The 5607-nt window shown below is 38.8% G+C and overlaps 1 pseudogene; it reads left to right on the top strand.

Moving 5' to 3' along the window:
- Positions 1 to 1809: 1809 nt before the first annotated feature.
- LOC113568648 (toll-like receptor 13) lies at positions 1810 to 2557 on the top strand (annotated as a pseudogene).
- Positions 2558 to 5607: the final 3050 nt, after the last annotated feature.

Here is a 5607-nt window from a genome sequence, read left to right as displayed (position 1 = left end):
AACTCCTAGTTGGGCTTGTTAGTGTTAACTCCTATTTAGTTAAGCCTGCTTTTTGGCATTTGTTTCATTGTTTTTTCCAGCTTCCTACCCAGATGGCAAAAATCCAGCCACAACTTAACCCAAATTAAACTATAACTCAGGATAAATGTCATTTCATCTCACTATGGACTGCACATTGTATTCGACTGTAATAACAAACTATCTATTTGACATGAAAAAGAAAAAAACAGCTCTGCGACAATACACAGAATTTACTAGAAGCACTCTAGGTTCAGTATGCATACAGCATACATCTATGCATATTTATAAATATGCTTAGAAATTCATAGAAATTGACAGAAAACCCTGATGTTGCTCTGTGAGGGAAAATGCTTAATGCTTGCTTAACGGAGGACTAAGGAATATGTGACCTTTATGTTACCTTTGCCCTCATCTTGACCAGTCCGCAAGAAATGCGAATAGAGAAGTGATGGAGTATGACAGTTATCGCTTAACTGTTGCTGGGCAGGGGAGCAGCAATAGGGAGTAACAATTTGTTTTTAGCAGGAAAGAATGTTCAAGGACGGTTGAGAGGCCTGGCACCTGGTGTCACGAGATTAGCTCATGAGAGAACAATGGGGAATGATGCAAACACACAAAATCACTTAGATGGATAATATTTAGTTTGTTGTGTGGTAACTCCAAATCTTCTAGATTAGGGAGAGCCTTCATGAAATAGCCTTTTAAAGTAAACAGTCTACCTGAGCCAAGAAGGAGCCTCTTCAAATTATATAAACTGAAAAGTGTATCGTTCCAGGGTGGTCAAAGGATTTCTGTAAATCTGAAGTTTCTTTAATTGTGTTAAACTGGTGAAGTCTGAGCATGTTAATGTAGTTATGGAATTGTAGGTAAGGTCTAGAACCTCCAAGGTGGACAGATTTCTGATGTCAGCAGGAACGTTATTCAGTTTGTTATAGGACACATCCAAGCTTTGGAGGTTACTCATTGATTTAAATGTCAGTTTTGTTATGTTTGTTATGTTAGAGATATTGTTTCTAGACACATCCAGTACAGTAGTTAACCCCATAACACGCCACGCCCCCTAGCGGGCCCTCGGCGGGCCCAAACTTGCATACTCAAATAGATTACTTGATTAAATCGATCATTCTTAAAGTACAGTACATTTATCAACATAACATTTCTTAGGACTAATACAAGTACCTGCTTACCGATTTTCAGCCGTCTACATGTATCCTTTCGCCAGAAATTGTACGCTGAAGTCATCGTGTTTTTCGGGTAAAATTTCCACAAAAACGTGCCTGTCCTTTTAAGTTGCCTTTTAAAACATTCTTCCGGTATAAGATAAGTTCAGATTTTGTCATAGAAAATTCAATTACCATCAAAACAACTGCATGACATATTTAAATAGTATAGGGAGTGTTAGCAAAGTTCTCTAACTGCGTGCCACTTCTGTGCGTAAAAGCGACGTTCTTGTTCCGATTCCGTGCCTTCGTAAAATACCCAAACTACGCAAGCCTTTGGTTAACTGAAAAAGCACGCTACTGACGTAAAACTGTTGCTGAATAGAGCATTAGACCCCCTTTTCTTCTTTATATTGATTTTTATTGGCTGTTGCAGCGCCATTGTTTTGGAGTGGACAACAATTCACACCTATGTGTGAAAGGAGAAGGGGAGGGAGGGTGACTAACATTTACTTCCAGGTGTTTCCAAGAGTGTCCAGGGCAAGATGCTTGATTGGCAGTAGTTTCATCAAATAGAGGAGGCTTAGATGAAAACTTAGCCCACTTGCCTTGTTTCGTCATCCCTTTAATGTTTAATAAGACTATAAATGTGGATTTACAAGTAAATGATTTTTCATGTGAATGTGACAACACCTGGTTTATTAACTGGGCAAACACCAAAAATGAAACACAAGTTTTAAATGCTGATCAGTTCACGTGCAGCTACCCATCAAATCTCAAAGGAAGTCGAGCGATTGATCTTGATATAAACTCATGCACTGTTTATGTGGGATTTATATGTTTTGTCTCCACCACATTTTTACTCCTTCTGACCCTACTCAGTTCATTCATCTATCACTTCTTGAAATGGCAGGTTGTTATGCTTACTATCATTTGCTTTCATTTGTGTATGAAAAAAAGGCAACAGAGAAAGCAAACGCTCCAGGGCTTACAGTATGATGCTTTTATTTCCTACAACACCCATGATGAACTGTGGGTTATGAGAGAGCAGTTACCCCAGCTAGAGGGAGAGCAGGGCTGGAGGTTGTGTCTGTACCATAGGGACTTCCAGCCAAGAAAACCCATCATAGATAACATTGTGGATGGTATCTACAGCAGCCAAAAGACCATCTGTGTGATCACCACCTGGAGAGTGAGTGGTGCTCCAGAGAGATCCAGGTGGCAAGTTTCGACTCTTTGATGAGAAAAATGACGTCCTCATCCTGGAGGATATTCCCACACATCCGTTGTCTCAATACTACAGGATGAGAGGTCTAATCAAGAAACACACCTATCTCAGCTGGCCCAAATCACAGCATTGCATCCAGTCCTTCTAGCAGAAACTGAGAGCAGCTCTCCAATCCAATGTGGAAAGCAGGACTCAATTCTGTGAAGACAACTAAGGTTCTCGCAACATCTTGGGTAAACTGGAGCCTCATGTCAAATTTCAAATTAAAGTTGATTTGTGTGGTGCTTTTACAAGGCTCAGAATGTGAACCCATCTTCCTCTGGCCAACACAGGATAGCAAACACATTACAAATAAAGCTGATTTTTTAAATGAACAATAGTAGCTTATAAGATTAATGAAATGACTAACCAAGATACCAAGAGCTGCACCAATAATCTAACCTGAAAACAAATTTCCAAAAGCTTGAGTAAACAAATAGGTTTTCAACCTGGACTTATGAACAAAGACGGTGTCGGAGTCCTGATGTCTGGAAGCTTATTCCAAAGCTGCAGAGAGTTGTATGAAAATGTTCTTCCCCTGCTTTAACTTTCAGCATTCAAAGTACTAACCAATAACCAGCAACATGTGATCTACATGGGTATGAAAGTTCAGAACAATATACAAGTTCACTCAGGCACTGAGTGAGATGTACTGTAGCACTAGCCTGAGTGCCATTGGGCGTGGAACAGGACACTCAGACTCCCTCGACGGTGACATTTATTTACATACAATACAGACAGTAATGGTGGCACTCACACATGACATTAACAGAAAACATAAACACACTAAACCCTAACAAACAACGACTGTAACATGTACACAGGCTATACAAACATGGATACTAACATAAGCTTTGGTAGACAAACATACAATGACCAACAGTGAGGGGCGCGCCGACAAGGGTTTAAATAGACTAACAAACACTAACAATTAACCCCATACAGGTGCCAAAATCAAGAGTGAACCCCCTGCACACGGCAGGCCGTACCACGTGATTTGGGGGGCGTCTCGTGACGTGTACATGTTATGTCAGTTGTTCCTGAGGCTGCACTCGGATCAAGCAAAACCATTAAAGACATGTATCCTTGATGAGAGGACAGCAAAAATAATTTTCACCAACCTTTCTGGAGCGCGGTATTTTAAAAAGCTTTTAGAAGGCTAAAGTTTATTCATATACAAATATCCATGTCTTTGGATAAATGGTGTTTGAAGTAATCAAAGAAAATGATGAAATTACAGACAAATGTCACATTTGACACGTCACACGACGACTTGATCTTAAGACTGCTGCTTTTCCAACAAAATGTGCATGTAAAGAAACTGAACAGATGTTCAGGAGTCTTTGTGTGTATGGAAGTAAACAGGGTAAGTGCAATTACTTCACCCATTTTGGTTGACATTAGCTAACATGAGGTAGCCTTGCTGGCTAGTTAGCGTTAGCTAGGTTTGTAGCTACATGAGTGACTTGCTAAGCTTGGTGCTATACTACACTAAAACTACTCCACGTAGTTGAATTAGAGATTTATAGAGTATCTTATGATTGCGAATTCAACCTAGATCGCTTTTACAATAATAACGATAACGGAACATTTGTGTTTAGCTAGCTAGTTATTGTCATTAATACCTAAGTGTGACGTTTCTAATGTTATTTAGCTAACTAACTAGCTACATTTCCCATAATGATCCAGCATCTTTCCAAACACTTGTGTGGTTTAACACATTGTCAGTTTAATTCAGTTTTATTTTTTCAGTGTACAAATTAGCACTACAAATTCACTGAAGTCAGCAATGTGGAAAATAAGGTAATAATGCATACATTTTAAGGCTAGATTCATATAACCAAGACACATGACTAATGTACCAAAAACACACATTAGACTAATATTGCAAATGTATTCTCTAGCTTAGCTAAGACATTGGTTATTAGAAAAAAGAGAGCACCATTACATAGTTAGTTAGCTAGATACATACCAAGCTAGTAAAATGAGAAATATAACCAGTAGATAGATCAAATGCCCATGCTATAAATGATTGTTAATAAACAAGATTACGTTTCGTAATAGGTTTTACTTTTAGGATAAGTTTTAAGTGTAACATCAAAGTTTTTTTTACCTGTTTTTACCAGTGGGAATTCCTAATTCTGACTACTGGTTCAAGTTGTTTGTTGCTCTCTGGTGCAGCTTTTTCTATCTGTCTCAAATCTAAATGGTTGAATTTCGTTGTTATGACATACAGTCACCCCGACTGTCATCTTCAACAAATTCAAAAATATCTTTGGAATCTGAAGAACCAGCACTGGAAAATTCGCAGTCCACGTCAGTCATAATGGTGTTTGATGTAGGCATTGTTCACTATTGTCCACCATTAGCCTTTAATTGTCATTTTTGAAATATAGTTATGCATGTTCTTTTGGACAAAGTGTGAACCCCTCCATGTAGCTAGCGTATGAAAATCATTAGTTCTTAGGGAGTATTCCAATCTTTTTTTTTTTTTTTTTTTTAAAGCTTATTTAACTTTTTTTTTTTTTTTTCTAATATTTACATACTTATTTTGAATTTGGAGCTGTCAAAAATATATCTCTCTCTAAATATAATATGATATTGTTTATAATTTCTGTATGAATATATTATTAATATAATCCAAAGTGACATTATAGATCAGTTAGGCAGTGAAGCACTACAGGTTAATAGTAGGTAGACATAAACTAGGAGACCGCATGCTGGTCAACTCCAACATTTTTAGGGTTAAACATTGGGGGTGGAGCCTGGAGTGCCCCTTCTCTACCCAGTGCTTCCTATCACACCTCATTCTGCTCATGAAGGACAGCATGCATAGCTGATGGGCTGAATCAAATGTAGCACATTATCACCACTAGATGGTGTGGCAAGGCTGGGTTTGAATATTTCTGCATTACATGAGACAGAGCCTCTTTAAAGGTGATACAGGGAGGCTTGCAGGCACTAGAGATGTGTGTTTTGGGTGGCACATTAAGTGCAGGAGCATGTTGCTTTCAGAGTCCACCAACCCCTCCTCTGAACCCGAATTGGGGTCCTAATTGAGGGCCTCCTCCATTGATGGATCCCTGAAATGGACAAGTTTCGTGAGGCTGACGTCGTTATACTCTTCAACCTTGCCGTAATCCTCATAGCCATCCTGGT

Source organism: Electrophorus electricus, chromosome 1, assembly GCF_041902795.1.
Source record: "Electrophorus electricus isolate QZ-2024a chromosome 1, ASM4190279v1, whole genome shotgun sequence".
Taxonomy (NCBI): Eukaryota; Metazoa; Chordata; class Actinopteri; order Gymnotiformes; family Gymnotidae; genus Electrophorus; species Electrophorus electricus.
The sequence above is the reverse complement of the archived record's forward strand: the minus strand, read 5'-3'. Positions and strand labels throughout refer to the sequence as shown.